Below are 21,344 nucleotides of genomic sequence, written 5' to 3' on the forward strand. Positions count from 1 at the left end.
AAATCATAAGGAAACATATAATTAAAGAAATGACATATAAATTACTTCAAACAGAGCCTGGCACATTGTAGGAACTCCATAAATGTTAGTTATTATTATTTGATAAATATTAATATCATTGTATTACTTAGCTTCCAGTATTTATTTAAATTACTGGTGTAGTCAGAACTACAGGCCTGTTTTCTAGCTTTCCTTGGTCCTATACTTCTTGAGAAAGTGGCATGGTGGAGAAGAAAAAAGTGGGCTTTGTAGCTAAGAAAAAATCCTTATTTTAAATCTTAAGTTTTTTACTAAACTATGAGATATTGGAAAAGTCTATGAATCTTAGTTTTCTCATGTTTAAAATGAAGATGATGATGATGATATCAATGGTTTGGGTCTTGGTGTAGGTTCTCTGAAATACTAAGCCTGAGAAAAAGATAAGGCTATTCCTGGTGCTTTATTTGGGAGATGCCTTGTCAGGGCTTTAAGGTGGAAAAGGAAGTATAGTAGGTAAGGAAGGGACATTATGTAACGAGATGGAATACTGTGTGGCTTGATTACAGAGACACAGTCAGCCACTTGGCCGGTGCACCTGTTTGGCCTAATAGAATATTTCCAGACAAATAGTACTGTGCTTCCAGACTGACCATCAGTGGGAGGGAGGGAGAGACAATTTATCAGTTGGCTTCCTCCTATAACCTATCTGCAATTGGTCACAATTTGTTAATTTGTGCCACATGGGAATTAACTTTGGCAGTTGCTCAGAAAGTCAGATCCCATATCATGTTTCATGGAAATTTATTGGAATCTGGAAGTAGAAATGGTAGGAGTAGTTAGCAACTAAAAGAATTAGGCTAGTTGGCTTGTGGAAGCAGAGCCTCCCGGATGTGTAGTGTTTTCTTTTTTCCTTTTTTTTTTCCTTACAGCAGTGTCAAATTCAGACAAAGTAGCCAGGGATCCAGAAATCTCTGGAGGTCTATAAGCTGTGCCTATTATGTCCACAGATGGTGAGATAAGATAGAAGAATTGCCTTAGTTTGGGTTGCTATGATAGGACACTAGTAGACTGGATGGTTTATAACCATATAAACTTATTTTTCAAAGTTCTGTAGGCTGAGAAGTTCAAGATCAAGACTATAGTAGATTCCGTGTCTGGTGTGCACCCATTTTGCAGTTAGTAGATGGCTGTCTCCTCATTGTGCACGCACATGGTAGAGGAGAAAAAGGAGCTCTCTGGGGTCCCTAAATGGACACTGATCACATTCGTGAAGGCACTACCCTCATGACCTAATCACTTCTCAATGCTATCACTTCCCAATACCACCACCCTGGGGACTGGATTTCAACATATGAATCTGGGGACAATAAAAACATACAGTTTACAGCTGGGCTGTATTAATATTAGGTTTTAAATTTGGTCCACTCTATATTAAATAGTGGCAGCAACAGGGAGGTAGCACTGCTGTGTGGAACTCTAGAAGGCACTTCTAAAACCACAACAGACCAGACCTAGCAGATATTCTTAGAAATGACATCATCTATCAGTGTATGTCCTAAAGGCAAGGTCTCTGCAAGTTCATGTGTGATGCTGTATTCCCTTAACAGAAGCACCTAATAGTCTGGCAAAAAAAGAACAACAGCTAGTAGCTAGTAGTCAAAGCTGGTGGAAGGGTGGGGAGAAACCCTATTATTTAAAAAATGCTTATAAATTTAGAAACTCTTATTTTCCACAGTACACATTGCATTTTCCTAAAATGGCCACACCAATATATGTCTTATTCTTGGTGATTTACTCACTTTGTGACACTCATACTTCTCTCTCTCTATGGAGGTGAAGTATGTGTTCTCAACCCTCAAAACTGGGGGGAACATTGTAACTGCTTCAGTCAATAGAATGCACTGGAAGTGATATTGCATGTTTTCTAAGACTGGATTGTAAGAGTTGAAATAGCTTCCCCTGGCTCTTTCTCTTGGGACATGCCTCTGGAGATCCTGAACTAACATTAAGAAATTCAGCTCCCCAGAAGCTGCTTGTGGGAGAGATTATGTGGAGAAACCAAACCATAGAGAGAGGGAGAGAGAGGGAGGGAGAGGGAGGGAGAGAAAGACAGAAGACAGAGAGAGACAGACACAGAGATATGCTTAAGTTGCTACAGCTGCTTCAGCCTCAGCCGTTGGTGTCTTCCAGCTCAGTCACCAGCCCCACGAGTGCAGAAATCTGAGCAGAACCCAGCCCCAGCCACCATCTGACTGCACCCTCATGAGTGAACAGAACCACACCAGTGGGCTGCACCAGATCTCCAGGCCATAGAAACTGTGAGTGAAAAATCAGTTGTTGTTTTAAGTTGCTAACTTTGGGGGTAATTTGTTTGCATCATAAAAACTGGAAAACCTGTGGAGCCTTCGGTGCTTTGATTAGGAGGCTGTCGCTACAGCTGTTTTAAAAGTGTTACTTTTTTGTTTAAAATATGTAGCTCTAATAACTTTGTTAATACTACAATATTTATTGAGTGCCTACACATTGCCCAGACTGTTCTAGTTGCAAGGGGTGCAAAGTGACCAGGGACCCTGGCTTCCTAAAGCTTAGATCCCAGTTTTTAACTGTGGTGCAGGGGCTGGCATTGTCACGAAGATGTCAGCTAATATGTGATGTAGGGATATGTTACACTTTTTCAAAGCTCTTCTGCTTCTCATTTTGGGGAAAAACAAAACATTTTTGCACGAGGCAGAGGCTGACTTACATTAAACTAATGAAGCTAAAGCTTCAGAGCCCTTTGGTTTTTATGTCTTTTCGACATCCTGCCTGCAATCACCTGATTTTATATATTTATAGTTATATGTCAGATATATATATATTTTGTATAGTTTTCAAAAGTAGGATATTTTAACTAAAAGCATTTGCAACCTATGTCTCTTTCTACTCTGCCCTCTCTTCCATTATTGTCCTCCTGCCAGGTGGTATAGGAGGGACTGTGACATTTTTTTGATAATGGCTAAGAGCAGGCAAAATTGAAATTGAAGATGCTTTTTTAAAAATCCATACCTGAGGATGTGTTCACTGATCTTAGAGAGAGAGAGGGATCAATCATTTACCTCCTATACATGCCCGGAGCAAGGCTCGAACCTGCCACCTAGGTATGTGCCCTGACTGGGAATCAAACCCGCAACCTTTTGGTGCATGAAATGATGCTCCAAACAACTGAGCCACCTGGCAAGGTCAAGTTGAGGTTACTTTTGGTTTGAATTTAGTGAGTCCTACATGCATTGTCCTCAGTTAATTCTCTATAAAGCTAAGTTATTGCTAGTCCCCCTGGTGTACGATAGTGTCCAGGAATGCTGCCCCCCCACTGTGCTCACTGGCCTGGTGTCGTGGTTCAGAGGTTCAGAACTAGAAGTTGCGCTGTCACAAGAACACATTCTGTATAGCCAGCACCACTACGGGGGGTGCGGGGGTAGTGGAAGGAAAGCACAGAACGCAGTTCTCACTGATACCTGGTCAGATTTTTATCCCCTCCTATCAGGAAGATTTCTCAATAAGGCACTGTATGCAATTTTAAATGCAAATGATTAAAGCTGATAAATAACTTGAACATTATAAAATTCAGAAAAGTCACATGATGTTTTTATTATTTAAATATCAAATCAGCACAAAATTAAAATCTTTTGCCAATGTCGTCCTATTATGCACTCCTCTCCATTAACTGGATTATTGAAGTCTAGTTACTACTGCTATTCAAAATTCATCTCTTCCTCTTAATAATTTATTGCCTTGGATATGAGCTGAATAGATTTTTTAAATTATTTTCCTCTTCATGACAAAACAGTTTCTATTGCTTCCATTGCTTATCTTGTTTGCTTTCCTTTCATATTTCATTAACTTTTAATTTGATTTTTTCTTCATTCTTAATAAGTAAATATAAGACAACAAAGAAGGGCTCTTCCATGCAGACCAAATCATGTGTAACTTCTTATTTTCTTTAAATTTGTAATGATTGCGATATTTTTTCTTATTGTAAATAAATATTTACTTTTGTATCTCATTTTTAAATGTTTTTTATCAAAGAAGATCATCCAAATTGTAGAAGCTTCAGGCTTCATACACCTGGATCTGTTTCTGACTGGACATTGAAGCATATTTTCATTGAGGAATTCTGTCCTGATACCTGAAGCTTGAATTAAGCACCCCCTTAGGTTCCCAAACTGTCTGTGCTGATCTCTAGAGATCACCACTTTGAACCAGAGGTGTGTTTTTTCTTTTAGAGCTTACAAGGCTCTGTGTGACAGCACAATGGTCGATTTATCGTGCTGACATGGCTGGGATACTGTTGTTGGGTCCAGTACTAGTATAGATGTAGCAGTGGAAGTATTTTGTAGATGTTATTAACACCTACAAGCAGTGATTTTCAGTAAAGGAGGTAATTTGAGTAGACCTCATTCAATCACTTAAACACTTTCAGAGAAATACTGAACTTTACAAGAGATGAAGCAATTCTATCTCAAGAGTGTAACATAGAAATCCTGCCCCAATTTTCAGCTCACTGACCTGACCTGGGGATTAGGATTTGCAGGCCCTGTAGTCCCCGGAGCTCATTCAAATCTCAGCCTGTCTGTCAGTCTCTCTCAATACACACACACACTGTTATCCTGCTGATTGTGTTTCTCTGGAGGACCCTGACTGGAAAAGGTAGTAACTGTCTGGATTTTATGGAAAGTAAGCAAGGTTAGCAAGTAAATGATCTCAGGACTCACAGCTGGTGTGGGCAGCCAGGTGTATAGACAGGGCTTGCTCTTTCTACTCTGCAAGCAGACTCTTTCTGGAATCAGAAAACACTCCTCGTCCAGCTTTGTCTCCTTGGGTTGAGTGGTCTTGGAAGTTTGATACCCGACCTTACTCAGTCTCTTTTTCCTCATGTGTCAAGTGCGGTAACAATGGTTCTTGACCTACATATGTTACAGGACTGTTTTGCGATTCAATGAGAGAAGCAGGTGAAAGCAAAGCAACTACACAAATATAATTTTATTGTTAAGTGAGACATGAACTTCATGATTTGCCCCTAAGAAAAGTCTGTAGCAAACATACTCACATGTGTGTGCTCTCATATACTTTGTTTAATCATCAGAGCAAACATGGTTAGATAAATATTATAACAATATCACAGATTAGTAATAGACACAGAAAGGTGCCCAAAATAATATGGTCAGATAACAATAGAACTGGAGCATTCTTCCACTATATCAAAGTGGAAGAAAAAATATTGTAAAATTCAAATCAATTTGAACCCTGAAACTATGGCCATGAAAAATAATCCCTCATATTACAGGAGGGAATGTCTTAAATTCAGGCCTGCTTTCTTCCCTGAGGGGAGGAAATTATAGTTTCAGTGACTAAGCTTTTAGAGTCAGTGATTCCATCGGAATGCTCTGGGTCCGATTCACCGGCCACCAAAACTGAAGCTATCAAGCATTTGGTGCCCAGCTGGCTGAAGAAGATTAAACTCCAGAAAGGTGTTTTAATAAAATTTAAATAATTCATAATTTGCCTCCTTCTAAAGAGCAAGGCCTCTGTAGTGCAAGTGGAAGAACTAGTGGTGAAGTCTTTAATAGAAGGCTGAGTTATGAGGGGAAGAATGTCCGAAATCTGATTTTCTATGTAGATTGTAGCTGACAAAGAGGGTTGATATCTTTTCTTTATACATCCCCAAACCAACTACTCTTATAAACTACTTTAAAATTAAAGTGGCCAGAGAGTATAGAGTGTATTGAGACTAGAATTTGGCCACCATATGTTTTGGAGGTTACTGGGGAGCCAGAGCCAGTGTCAGCATTGGGAAGACACTGTTCTAAGAGGAGCTGGGGGTGCTCAACATGATGATGGCTTAGAAAAAAAATAAGAAAACCATTTTACTGTCTGAAGGGTAGATGTTTAGCTCCACAGAATCCAGTGGAGTATAAAGGGGAGCAGATTAAAATCTTTTGTAACCAACAGCACTACCCAAAGATGGGACAAGCTGGTTTGTGGGGCAGGGCTCATTGATGCTGGGGGTGGGTTCAGGATGGTGACCAGGGATGCTGATGTCTAAATTCCTGCTTTGGCATGTGCAGTGTTGGACAGCACAAGATTTAAGGCCTCTTCTATTGCTAATATGCAGAAATAAAAAGTTGGTTAGAATAGTCTTCACATTAAAAATATGCTCTAGCTTGAACCTTTTTAAGTAGAAAACTGTGACTTGCTCATTTGATTTATCTTAAAGGGAATCGGTATGCACTAAAGACTTTTTACAAACTGATAGTCTTGTTTCTATGTTTCAGATTCTTTACACATAGAATGGGATAAATATGGTGACTACTTCATGTGGCTATTGTGAAGATTGGTTTGAAATGATGCACCACTAGTGTTGAGTGCCTTGCACATAATCTTTTCCTAATAAGTGTTAACCATTATGTTGTTGTTGTTGTATGGAAATTTATTCTGACATGCGACCTTGTTGATGATGAGGCTGATGATGTCATCCTCATCTTAGAAATGAGGCATCGGAGGCCTAGCTCAAGTAAACTGAGTTTCCCTGGTTGGAAAGATGTGGAAATGGAAGTCAAATCTGTGTCTTGGTCACTTCAAAGCCACAACAGTTTCTTTAGGCCTCTATATGGCTATAGAGGCCTTTTAAAATTTTCTCAGACATTTGTTTCATTTTGATGTGTAATCGTTCTGAGCTCCAACAGAAGCAAAACTGTGGTTTTGTGTTACATACGTACATACACACATACACTCATACGTACAGCCTCAGTGACTAGAGTGGAAACTGGAGGCGACAACTTGATTCTGTTATTTGAAACATCATTTACTGATGGCTCCAGCAAACCTTTTGATCATGCGAAGCTGTGTGGCTCAATGAAATCCATGTATAGAATCCTATCTCGCTGCAGAAAGATTGCATCAGGGAAGGCTGAATGGTTCAATTGCTGTTATTATAAAGCCGGCATTCTGGGGAGAGCATTAGTATTCACAAACATCAAAAGAGTCGCTAGAATGGAAATTGACCCTGTCTTGTAATATAAACAGGTCAGCTGTTTGAGGGTTTTCAAAGACAGTTATGATGTAATAGCCTATATACAGTACTCACAGTCTAATCTGTCTTAAGCTTCTCCTCTGGCATTTCTCTTTCCCAGGGATAAAATAAAAGGGAAAGTGAATACAGATAAAGAAGGGAGCTCATCCCTCTTGGCATTTAAGAAACGGCCTATTGTCCAGCCTCCATAGTGGTACGGCAGCGCTGGTAAATACAATATTTAAATCACCGGAGATGTTTTCTCAGAGACTGTCTTTTCATGTGAGATGTTATCATCTTCTGATTTATGATCTGTGCATCTCTACTGACATTTTTTTTCTAAAGTTTTATTGTTTATAAGTGTACTTGACACCAGGCAAATAGCTAGCACTGAGTTGTCTGCAGGTGCTGCAGACATTTTAAATAAGAACACAATTAAATGGAAATCTGAGTTCTAGCCAGCAGGATGTTAACAATCATACTGTGCACTGGGGTGCCCTGTGATATTGATTCAGTGGCACCTCTCTAAGCAACAACACACAGAGCATTTGCCACAAAAGGATGCATGTATTTCAGCAGAGCCATCTCCGTCTCTGTCTCCATGGGGTACCCTTGTAGGAGGAAGTAGGTTGAGCCAATCCATTCAAATGTAAAATGTAGGTCAAAGATTGAGCTATACTTTGTTTTATTTAGATTCTCCTTTCCCTTTAAGTTTGCTGATTTTACTAGTCTCTTGTCAATTCCCACACCCCCAAATCCTGCAACAGTTATTGGTGAGGTGAAAAATTTAGAGTGAAGACTTAATTTACACTGAAAAATATAACATCACAGTTTCCCCCAAAGTGACTATTTCTAAAATTAAAGGTGAAAAGCTGCCAAAAGAACCTGCAATTGGCAGAAATGCAAACTTATTTAACTCATCTCAAGAAAGGCATTAAAGTTGAACACACAGCTATAACATCGTGGGTGTTTTATCCAGGTCGGTATTTTGGGGGGCATGTTTGACCTGGAGGACTCTGACAATGTCACATCATACAGAAACAGGGTAAGAATGTTACCGAACAAGAGGTGGAAGGGAGGGGCAATACAATATTTGGCCCACCTAGGGATGCCCAAAACTGCTATACAACAGGGGCCCCTCCCAAAAACAAAATACTAAAATCTACTGGGGCCTTCTGTCTGCCGCCAATTGGAAAGACATCTCTTAATGCCAGAGATTTGTGAAAAGGAAACAAAATGTTTATTTAATGCTATTCAGGCCTAATGCCACCACTAAAATATCAAAGTCCTTTAGGGTATACACCTACACCCACACAGCGCTCCCTTCTCCCACTGTCCCAACTCCGGGTACCGTAAATCAGGAAAAGAGCACATGTCTATATTGCAGGCTGCTGGCACCGTCAGCTGTGTCACTGTGCAGGATCTCGAGTTAATCCAAAGTACTGTGGTACCCTCTCATGGTCCACTGGCAAGAGTCCTTTGTACCCAGTTCCAGTCGAAGTCTCTCTTGCTTTTTCAGGCCCTGCAGCCAAAGGGGGCACCCCAAAACCGCGTGGGCCTCTTCTACCAAAGCTGCAGGAGTCCGCACTCCACCAAAAGCATGTGGCTTTCTTCTTCACCTGGCTGCAGGGATCTCCATTCTGGCAAAGCTGCGTGGTTTTTCCCTTTCACCTGGGCAGTTATCCCCTCATGTCCTGGAGCCAGTCTTTTCCAAGCTCCCACCCAGGCCTTCTCACTCAGGAGCGCAGCCCCTCATTCCATCCTGAGTCCAAGCCTTTCTCACTCAGGAGAGCAGCCCCTAGTTACATCCTCCTGAGTCCTAGCTACTCCCTTCTCCCTCAGGAGTGCAGACCTTAGTTACATCCTCCTGAGTCCCCCAGTTCCATTAGCTTCTCCCTCCGGCTCCAAACTTGGCCACTGCTATTTTACATATCTATGAAACTAGTTAAAGTTTATAGATATGTTAAATAATCATTCCAGAGGTTAGCTGCAAAACTGTTGCTATGCAAAACAGTTCTCAATGGCCCTGCTCCATTCATCCCTTCCCCCTGGGGGGGGGGGCGGTGAGGACATCTTATATGTCTCTCCAATATTTCTATACACTTTGAATTCTGGACACCTTTCTAAATCTTTTTTTTGGGGGGCCCCCCTGGCTGCACCCTGTATCAAGAGGACCATGATTCTGACACAGGTCAAAAGGCTGGTAACATTTCATATGCCTGGATAGTTTTCAATTCCATCACACTGTAGATCTCTAAAGTTCTTTTCCCCCACAAACACTTACTTCGTGATAGATGGTGTGCAAACATGTTATCATTTTTGGAAAAATATCTCCATATATGGTTTTAAAACAAAAGTTTAGTGGAAAGAAATTAGTACCTTACTATATCTACTTCCCAGTTTACAATTTAATGAATCTATAGGAAATGATGTTTGTCGGAAAGCACTTGCTTTGAAATTACCTATCCATCAGCCATGCAAAAAAATCAGTTAGACTAGAGAACTTTGTGGCCAGTAAACCCTGTAACATTTCCCCTTTCTTTTAGAATCCCCTCATTCCCCAGTTGCCCACTGGCAGCTCAGCACCTCCCATCATAGCCCCTGAAACACAGTAGGACATACCAAGTCATTTGTGCATTCCAATGTTAGGCACCCCTCCTCCTCTCACAGCTCCATTTTCTCAGAGACAGGCAGAGCAAAGCAGTACAAAGAGCTACTGAATCAGAGAAACGGATCCATGACCTCAGCTCTACTGTTCCTGCTTGATGTTGTTGGTTACTTATCTTCTTTGAGTTTTGGGTTTCTTATCTATAAAGACATACTTTACAGACTTGTGAATATTAAATGAGATAATGTGTTTGAAGTGCTTAATGCAATGCCTGGTGTGTAGATGTTGCTCAATAAATGTTAGTTTGCTTTTTCCCTGTACAAAAAGAAAAGATAAAGGAGATGGGATAAGTCACTTAATGTTTGGCTTTCCCTGGCAAGATATACTTGGATTTTAAAAGGGATTCCTTGTTGACCAAAGGAAATACAGGTGATGGGATTTTAGAGGGTGGGGAAGGCTATTGTAGAAAATATTCTTAAGTAAGGAAACATTCTGGTTTCACTAATTGTTATAGTGAGGACAGCGAGTCAATCCATGTCTCTGTTAACAGGGAAATAAGAACATTGTCATAAAATTGCATTAAATAATACCTCTCATATGCTTAATGATTCTGATTTCTGGAAATTAAAGATCATTTTTACTTGATCGAATTAATTAAACGGATCCCACCACCTTAGAGCCCTTGGGCTTCTATAAAGAGAATATGAATGTGATAATTAAATTAAGTCACAGCCAATAAAGATTCTCATCAGAAAAGAAAATGGAAGTGATTACCTGATTGTGAGCCCTGAGTCAATTATATGCCTTGAATGTTTCATGAAAGGGCATGGGAATTTACCTGAGATGAAATGGAAAAGAGACCACTTAGCAAAGCTATGCATTTATTCATCCATCCATTCATTCATCCCCTATTTATCAAGCTTCTTCTGAGGTGGACACTATGCTGGACATCTTGTACAAAATACGTGGTTGCACAAGAAGCGTTTTCTGCCTCCCTTCCCGTAAACTTAAAGGATGATGCACTCCCAAATGCATATAATCAGTAGTACTTTGGATGCAAAAAAAATGTATCAATTTTGATTTGAGAATATCAGGAAAATATTATCTAAATAGGTGGCAGTGAATCTAGGTCTCAAAGTTAAGGTAGTTCAACAGAAGTAGTGGAACTATTCTTCATTAGGTATTTACCTTAAGTCAGGACCTCACCTAAGTACTGGAGATGCAATTTCAGAAGCAATGGGATCGTGTCCTATCTCTGCTATTTTCTAGCTGTGAACTGTGGTGAAAGTTATTTAATCACTCAATGGCTAACTTTCCTTAACTCAGTTAAAATAAGCTTTGGCCTTTTAGGTAAATATTTAGTAAAATAATGCGTATAAAGGTAATTATGTGCTCAATAAAAGCTAACTGTTGTTATTATAACATTCCTTTGATTTCCTCTCTTCTGTTATCTTTCTCTAAACTTGCCTATCTCTGGCAGTTAGTTTCAATCTCATTATATAAAACTTTAAGCACTGAAATTGAAACAAAAACTTTGGTAGCTCTTTAGCATCTCTTGAGAAATTCTAAATAAATGCTTTGTGTTTGTATTTAAGGCATTTCATTATCTGCTTCTGACCCTCCTCTCATACATACTGTCTGATTTCTGGGTAAACCAGATTCCAGGGTGTTGTCGACATGGGCTCTGCTGCCTTTGAGTTTCTACTTATCTTTGAGCAAAACCTTTTTGCCTTCCCTTTGATTCTTATATTCTGAGATCGTATTCAAGATCCAGCTGAAAGGTCACCTCCTCTGTTAAGCCCTCCCTGGTTCTGCTGGCTTATTACCTTTCCTCGAATATAGTATTGATCACGTTAAGGCCCTTTTTAATTGGCTTTTAATTCCCTGATGAATCAAGTCCAAATATCTCAGTTATGACATGCCCTTTATAATCATCATCCATATGATTTCCCAAATGTAATATGTACTATTGTGCTTTTATTTTTATATAATAAAAATATTGTCATTTTTCTTCATTCTTGACATGTACCACTCAATATATAGGGATATTAGAAATAGAAACTATATTCTTATATATCTAAGCACATTTATTTTTAATTTTTTATTCTTATAAATTTTAAACTTTTAAAATTATTATTATGGTTATTATTATTTAACAGGAAAGGCAGGGAGAAAGTGAGGAAGAGAAACAAAGATGTCAGGGAAAACCATCAGTCAGTTGCCTCCTGTACACACCCTGTCCGGGACCAAACCCTCAACCCAGGCTTGTGCCCCAAATTGAAACCGAACCTGTGACCTCTCACTCTGCAGGACCACGCCCAGCCCACTGAGCCACATCTGTCAGACACATTTTTGAGATTAAGTTAAAACCCTAGGAAGGTTTGTTAACATAGAGTAATGGACAAATTCAGGGTACATGGTCCAGTATTGATTGAAATATTTAAAGATTTTTTAACTTTATTTTCATCGTTGGCACTATTACAGATGTCTGTCTCCATTTCCCCCCCTTTGCCCACCTCCCAGCTCCCACAGCTCCTTCCCTCTGGCCATCACCACACTGTTGTCTGTGTCCATGAGTTATGCATACATGTTCTGGGGCTAATCCCTCCGCCTTCTTTCAGCCAGTCCTTCCTCCGGTCTTCCCTGTGACAGCTGCCTTTCTCATGCTATATTTTCTGCATTAAATGTTTCACATTACCTTAAAAATCTCTGGCCTCTTGAGAGGCCATGTCTGGGAAGCCTCTCTGAGTTGCTTCAGTAGGTATTAATTTCTCTATCCTTTAGGTCGACTCTGTTTACATTCTATTATAGCACTTAGTGACACCCCAGCCCACAGAGTCTGCTGCCTGTTTCTACCTCGCTTAAAATAGTATGGATTCCTTAAGATACAGACTGATTTTTATTTATCATTCAGAGCCCCATTTGTATTGCAGAGCCTGACACAAAGTAGGACTCAATAAAAGTTAATTGAATGGTATAGACTGTATAGACTCTTCCAGGAACAGAATAGTGACTCTCAACGTGGTGCTCTTTCTGCTGGATTCAAGGAGTGAAGTTCTTTTTTTTAAAATATATTTTATTCATTATACTATTACAGTTCTATTTCCCTTTTTCATTCCCCTCCACCCTGCAAACCCCCTCCCCCACCATTCCCCCCTTTAGTTTATGACCACATGTTTCAAGTTCTTTAGATTCTATATTTCCCATACTATTCTTGCCCTCCCCCCCATCTATTTTCTATCTACCATCTATGCTACTTATTTTCTGCACCTTCTCCCCCCTTCTCCTCCTCCCACTCCCCTGTTGCTAACCCTCCTTGAGATCTTCATTTCTATGTTTCCACTCCTGATCTAGCTGTCCTTTTAGTTTGCTTTTGTTTTAGGTGAGGTTGTTAATAACTGTGAGTTTGTTGTCCTTTCACTGTTCATGTTTCTTTAACTTCTTTTTCTTTGATAAGTCCCTTTAACATTTCATATAATAAGGGCTTGGTGATGATGAACTTCTTGAATTTGATCTTATTAGAGAAGCTCTCTGTGCTTTATTTTCGTATTATAAGCATGTGGAGGAAATTCCTCCTGGATTTATTTATCTTAGAATTAGGGCTCTTGTTAGAATGCTTATGTAAGTCATTTTTCAGACAGTGTGCTTTAAAACAGACCTTGAGGGAGCCAAGGGGTGGTTGACATCAGTTGGTCTGACCAGTTGGTCAGACAGTGACCGCTGGAGAGCAGGGACTAAACAGATTCTCGGGCATCAGTTTGATACTCAGGCTTCAGTTTTATCCTCTAGGCTTCGTCATGTCCTTTGTGAAGACTGGGTGGCATCAGGCCTGATATATTGTAGCATCTCAGTAAAAATAATACTGATTTCTCTTTTATTTCCCTTCTATAAATCAGTGTAGGACCATTTACCATTAATCTCTCTCTCCCAGAACCCTGAAACACAGCACAGTGTGCAGGTGCTGCACCCTGGGCTTTCCCTACATGCTCATGCATGCCCTGCTCCATATCCACTTAGGCCTCCTTCTCAAGGATGATGACCGGGCACTGGGGCTTCTAAATAGTGGTATTTAAACTATCGGACAATCTCAGCCTGGTCCCTTCTCTTCCTTGGATAACTGTCAGATGGAAGCAAGTCCCCTGCTTGGTTTTCTTAAGGATGTGTGGGGCTCCATAGTGTTTGCTCATCAGCTTCCCTGCTCTTTTGCTTGGGCACTTCAGCTTAGGACTTGAGGTGGGAAGAGAGTTTCACACAGCATTTCTGTCTCTTCTGTCTGGTCCATGACTCTTCACTGAGAAGGAGGATGAGACTAATGATGGAAAGAAAGAATGGGGAATAATGACAATGACAATATCAGTGACATAATTGGTAGGAGCTAAAACTACGATTAAAATCTAGAACAGAACATACTCTCATTTGGTTGCATCAATTCTAATGTTCAAGTCATTATTTTCCATGCAGCGAGCATCTCATTGATGGTGGCATGCAAATGAGGAATAGGTAATTACTTTTGGAGGAATGGCATAAAACCTCACGTTTAGTGTTCTCATAGATTTATGATTCTGTATTTTTGTGAATCCCATCCAGGCCAGTTCATAATGGGTGATACCACTGAAGATGTGGACCCTTGAGTAAAGCAAAGGAATAACTAATTCTACCCACAGCAATGAGAGGGCTTGAAGCATCTGTAACCTTAAGGGGGCAGGCAAAGCCACCTGCAGAAACAGTGTATTTTACTCATAAAATCTCTAAATGAATTTGTGATCATTCAATTACCTATTCAAAGATGAACAATAATAATCAAGTTAGTGAATCCCATTACTGAAAGAAATAAGATAATTTAAATTTCTTTTTTTTTTTACAACTTTACTGAGGTATAATTCACATGCCAGAAAATTCACCTCTCTAGGGTGTAAAATTCGGTGGTTTTTGCTGTACTTACAAAGTTGTGCACCCACCAGCCCAAATTTTAGAGTACTTTCATCACCCCCAAAAGAAGTGCATACCCATTTGCAGTCATTTCCTCTGCCCCTAGGTCCTAGTGACCAGGAATCTACTTTCTGTCTTTATGGACCTACCCATTCTGGATATTTCATATAAATGGGAACATATAACATATGACCTTTTATGTTAGGTTTTTTTTAATACACATAATGTTTTCAAGGTTCAAAAATGTTGTAGCATATATGGTTTATTTCCCCTTTATGTGGCTGAAAATATTTCACTGTAAGAATACCAATAGCCAACTCATATGGTTGTTCTACAGATTAAATCACATAATGTATGTATAATCCTCTACCAAAGTGTCTTGAACACTTCTATCATGTGATGGTAGCGTTTGAGGAAGGTTTGGATCTCAGGTGGAAGATATTGGTGAACATGGCTCTTTTGTGCTTTTTTTCTGTCTTTAATTTGCCCACTTTCATTAAACCTGAATTTTAAAAAGGTAAACTGGGAGAAGGCAAAATGTATGAACAAGTGGAATTTTACTGAGTATCCTTGTGTGAATGAATAGCTGGAATGCTGGATGACTGTGTGACTGGATGTCTGTTCATTCATGTGTTCACTCATCCATCATTTGTTTGTTGGAAATACTTACTGAGTGTCTGTGCCGGATTCCTTTCTGCCTTTCTGCTCTCCAGTCACTTGGGTCAGCTCTCTGACTATCCCACACTCCCTCCCATCTCAAAGCGTTTCCGTATTCCCTTCGTTCTGTCCAGGATATTCATCTTAGTTCACTCATATTCCTTGTTGGGATCTCAGTCCAAATTTAGCTTTTTCACAGTTATGTTTGCTGACACTTCCCAAGTCCACTACATCTCAGATGAAAGCAGAGCCCACAGACTTGAGCACCTGCCTGTTATATATAGATCAGTACCTATCTATTGATTCCACTAAACGGCAAGCCTTATCAGGGTGGCATTTGTGTCCATATTTCTCCCCACTTTATAGCTCAGTGCTCAGCACATAAAAATGTTTTGACTAATGGCCGAGTGAATGAATGAACAAGTGTTAGGAGCTGTTTAGGATTCCTGGTGAACGGATGTGACCTGTTTCAGCACTCGCTGGGCAGGTTGTTTAAGGTCAGCATGAGTGTCTGCTGATCATAGGAGTGAGGATGAAAAAACCCTGGGAGAAGATGGACAGTAGGGCCTAATCTTCTCCTAAAGTTAGTCCTAAAAGCATCTTAAAACGGAACTGCCATCTTTACCATGAGGTATTTCAGTGGCTTTGGCTATGGAATAAAAATTGTTCCTTTGTTCCTCATCTGACACATTCTCTCTCTCTCTCTCTCTCACCATTTGAAGCTAAAATCCTTCTTCACCACTTTTTTGCTTTAAAAAGCAGTGCTTTTTAATTATGAACATATCTTTTCTATGCAAAATAACTCCTAACTTGGTCTAATTAGGAGTCAGGTTTGCCTGTGTGTTTCTTTTAGCTTGTTAGTAATAGGCATAATCAGTAGGATGAGGTGGGAAGTGATGGGCAAATACATTTTTAATATACATAGAATTTATTCTCTAAGCTTATAAAAAGCAAATTAAAAAATGTACATTTGTTAAACAGTCCCTGTATTGCTGAGAAGACTGGCTTTGCTATTGTTAGTATATGAGAGAAAGTGGCCTTTATCTGAGCTTGAAGTATGTACAGTGAAACATTAACCACTTGCCTCATATGAGTACCTGCCTCGCTCTGCATGGGCTTGGAGTACTGCTGATTTGCAGCTGTGACACCTTTGGGTTCACTGGAGAGAGGAGTCTCGCTTGTTTCTCTGGTGAATATGAGGTAGGGCCTGTTCACTTTATTGCCACTGCCCACCAACCCTGAAAATACATCTTGTCCCAGCAGACAGGACGCCAATGTGGTGATATAGTGCTGCATATTGCAAAGCTACAAACTGAAACTCTATCGTGAACATTTATTTGTCATTTTACAAAGCTACTCCCTTTTCCCATGTCTGAAGCTGACCAGAGAAAGACAGATGACCCTCTGAGAATGAAGCGGTGAGGAGGGAGAGGAGATATGGAGAGAGGGACGATATGTGCAGTCTCTTCATTTCCTGGATTGCTGATGCAATTTGGACGAATGGCTGTATTTCCCAACCTTTTCCTGCAGGCCTATGAATCTGTGAGGTGACCAGAACTATAAGCAAATCACCATTATCAATTTAATTTGAAATCTGAGGAGACCACTTTTAACTTTATGTATTGGAATTATCATCTGTGGATGGGATTTCTCATTTCCCTGTTTACAGCAACCTGGAATTTGACTTGTTTTGTTATTCATAACATTTGTTTGTATAGTGGTCTCAATAATTAAAACAAAATGTCACTACATCCATACGCCTTTATATATCCATTTTCTTGTTGAAAGGTTTATCCCACAGGAAGTAACCCAGTTTTAGTCAAGTTTTGCTTTGCCTTAGGGGGAAAAAAACGCACAGAAATCAACTCATCTTTTCAAATGTTTTACTCAAACTCTAGGACAATTAAAATAATTTATAGACAACCATGCCACAGGAATAATGAGATGATTAAAATACACTTAATGAGTTTGCATTTTCCAGTTGTTTGACTTGATGTAGCAAAACATATTTATCACTTTAATTATTGTTTGGCCTCAGAAAATATCTGTCTTTAAAAGATCAGCAGGGTTTCTAAGAGATTTGATATGTTGACTTGTTGACTTCTTGATTCTTTTCTTAGACTATTAGCAATTAGAATACTATTCAGTGATGAGGACATAATTTAACAAATTTATCTAAACATGTTATGAGCTTCAAAAAACTATAATGCCAAAATTTCTTCTGCTTTCCTTTTTTTAAGTAATCTTTAAACCTAAGGGTCTGCTGAGAAGTACAAAATAATCCATGTAGCATTTAAAGGCAATTAACTTTATAATGGGGGAAGAGCCTCCTGCTCTTTCTTTCTCTTATTCCCATCCTGGTAGATGGGAGGGGAGCTGCAAGAGGTGGAGGCTAATCCCACCATTTGTGCTCTGGCACCTGTTTTCCCCCAGAGACTCAGGTCAGCAGTTACTTCTTTGTCCTGTTTCTTTGACCCCTGCTGCTATTTACTCAGCCTAAACAATACTCATGCCCCCCCATCAGTATACAACAAAACATATTCCTACCATATGACCACAATATCACTCCTTCACTTAAAAGAGTTGAAGGTTAGGTCCATATAAAAATTTGCACATGAACATTAATTACAGTTTTATTTATAATTACCAAAACTTGGAAGCAACCAAGCTGCCCTACAGAAGGTGAATGGATAAATAAATTGCAATACCCTCAGAAAATGGAACATTATTGACCACTAAAACAAAATGAGTTATCCACCCATGGAAAGACATGGAAGAACCTTAAATACACATTATCAAGTTAAAAAAAATTTGAAATGCTTTGTACTTCATGAGACCAACTACATGACATTCTGGGAAAGGTAAAGCTGTGCAGACAGTAAAACAGGTTGGTGGTTGCCAGGAGTTATAGGGGAGGGGGTGGTGAATAGAGGGAGTGCAGAGGATTTTTAAGGCAGTGAAACTGCTGTTTATGAAACTATAATGATGGACACATGTCAAAACCCCTAAAATGCACAGCAACGAGAGTGAGTTCTAATGCAAACTATGGACCTTGGGTAATAACGATGTGCCAGTGTAGGTTCATCAGTTGTAACAAATAACGATGTGCCAGTGTAGGTTCATCAGTTGCTCTGGTTCAGAATTTTGAGAGAGGGGAAGGCTTTGTATATGTGGGGAGCAGGAAGTATGTGGCAAATCTCTATACCACCTGCTCAGTATTTCTGTGAAGCTAAACTGCTCTAAAAATAGTCTATTAAAAGTTATTTTCTTCTTTCAGCTTCTGCCCTATGCCTCTATACTATCTTCTCTCCAGCTAGGACATCCTCAGTTTTCTGCCAGCCCCTTGAAACAAACCAGCAAAACCTGCTCTCTTGTATCTACTAGTATTAACCCCTGTTACTACTATCCTTTTCTCCAGGTTTAGCTCATTCACCTATTTCTTCTTCAGGCATCTTAGCCAAGTGTCTATGCCTGTCGGTTTCACTTTCTTCTTTCCATTTGAATCCTTGCTCATTGACAATATGGCTTCCATTCTTGCCCACACTGACAATGTTGTCAATAACAACTTTATGTTGTCAAATTTAATGGGCATATTTTGGTCCTTATTGACCAACTTGTAGCATTGTCACTTTGTACTAATCTTCTTAGGACTCTTTTTGCCTTGGATTTGCCTTGGTTTTGTTGTAGCTTCTGTCCCCAAACACACTGTCTCCTCCTTTGCAGTGTCCTCCAGAAACACTTTCCTCTTCTATCTAGTGTTGTTGCCCCATGCCCTGAGGCTTTGTATCTGACCAAGCTTTTCTCCTATTGCACATTTTGCCTGAACTAGAAACAATTTGAAGATGGTTTTTAAGGAATCCTTATATGCAAATTATTCCCAAACCTACCCCTTTACCTCTAATTTCTCTTCTTGACATGTGATTCCAGCTTCTTTTCAATGCAGACCCTGTGCAATTGGAGGCTCTCAACATGTTTAAAGTTGATTCCAATCTGCTCTTCCCACCCAGACTGCTCACCTTCCTCTATTCACTGTTTCCTAGCTTCCCAGCATCACTCTGGCTCATAGGCTTTTGAGAGGGTCAAGTCAACATGTGAACATATTGGGCCTGTCAGATACTTAGGTTTCAAGACATGTTTTAATGTTATTCTGTTGTTATTCTTATCTCACCTACTCATATCACTAAACCAGGTACTCACACCAGCATATTGAAAGTCATCACAAATCTCATCACCTGCTCTAAGCCCCACCTTCTCCTCCACAACCAAATAACCATAGGACCTGGCCTTTGTCTGCTTATCCAGCTTTCATTCCCACCATTATCTGTATTGTGGGTTTTGCTCTAGCAGAACTCAAATACTTGAGTCTTAAGATTTTTCTTTCTTTTATGTTTCATTTTCTTGTGAAGTCTCCAATGCCTCTAGTCATCTTCCTTTCTTTCCCTACCTGCTTTCTTTCCCTACTTGCTTCTTCACACTTAGTCCAGCATCTTTTCCTTCAGGGACTCTTTACTGTCTCTCGGTCCTTGGTGTAATTTAGATGACTATTCTGAGATTTAATGTAGTGTCTTGTGCTTTTCTGTGTTACCCACAGCCTTCCATGTTGAACTGTGAATTCCAAGGACCATGTCTCATTCATCTTTGTTTTCTTCTCACCCAGTAGAGTGGTGGGCATAGGCCGTGCATGCGATTAACACTGGTTGAGCTAAACTGGGGAATTAGTTTAGATATTAGATATTCAGCTTGGACAGCCCCAAAACTTTACATTTGTCTCCTCATATGTTTCAGAAGTCAGCTGTTTTAATTTATAAAGCTATAGATACATCCCTATGAAATTTGCTTCATATTAGATACTGTGTGTATTTTGAAAATTAAGAATATTTTTTTCTGATGCTGATCTTCCTATTTTTAACTCAGTAATACAGGCATCAAAATACATGTTTAACCTGGTATAAAATTTGACAGGTTCTAAAATAGAGTCCCCAGAATCCATATACTCATTCATTTAATCACTAAATACGACTGGCTGTGGCCTTTAAGTTTATTTTTTTTTAATTTTCATTTTAAGAGAGGGGTTTGCAAGTTTCCCCTTAATAACTATAGTAAACCTCAATATAGTAATATTAGAAAATAATGGAATTTACAGAAAAAGAAAACAAGAATTAGCTATAATTCTACCACCAAAGATAATTACTGTTATAATTTGGTTCATGATCTTCCAGGATTTTTTGTAGTTTTTTCTTTATAAAAATATTATAATTTAAGTACTATTTTGAAGTATGTTTTATTTTTCCCTTAGCGATGTAAGAAGAACACTTTTTCCCTGTCAATAAAGATTTGCCTCTAATGCTATTTTTAATTTCTGCTTGGTATTTTATTGTATGGATATAATCCCTTACTATCTAAGCATTAAAATTGTTTGTAAAAATTGTATTGGAAAATTGTATGTACATATCTTTGGTATATTATCTACTTAGATAGTATTTGTGTGATAGAGTGCTTATATACACATGTAAGCATATAGTTTAACTATACAAATACATTTCAGAGTGTTCGCTTGTGTATGCGGATGTGTCTCCTGGAACAGTGAAGAAAAGGGCCAGAGTGAGTCATGTCTTTCAATTTTGTAGCTGAGATAATAATGATATTGTTTTGTCGACTTCTGGTGTTAATTTGCAAGTGATTTATCTATGTAAGGCTGGAAAGACATGTACCTTTGTGATCCTCAATTTTTAATGGAACATAAAAAGTGTAAAATAGAACTAATAATTGCCCATCCTTTGCGAAAAGCAGGAGACAGTATTAAAGCACCAAGATGAGTGAAGCCATGTGTAGTTTTCATGGTCAATATTTCCTCATTGATCTTCCTGATTGTGATTTTGTTTGCTACCATTACTCCCCACACCCATCTGATCATGAATTAATGACAACTCTTAGGTACAATTTCTTTTTTGTGTAGGTATGTGGAGGTTTCTTTCTTATAAAGCAATACTTTGTGCTATACAAAAACATATAATAAGTATCAATTACCTGTAAAAATGAGCTATTGTTTCAAAGTGAACTTTGTAATGTGGGAAGTCTCTGAAGTATGGGAAAATATAAAACGATGGATTAAATGAGATGTGG

Source organism: Artibeus jamaicensis, unplaced genomic scaffold (assembly GCF_021234435.1).
Source record: "Artibeus jamaicensis isolate MK-2021 breed Jamaican fruit bat unplaced genomic scaffold, CSHL_Jam_final scaffold_3128, whole genome shotgun sequence".
NCBI lineage: Eukaryota > Metazoa > Chordata > Mammalia > Chiroptera > Phyllostomidae > Artibeus > Artibeus jamaicensis.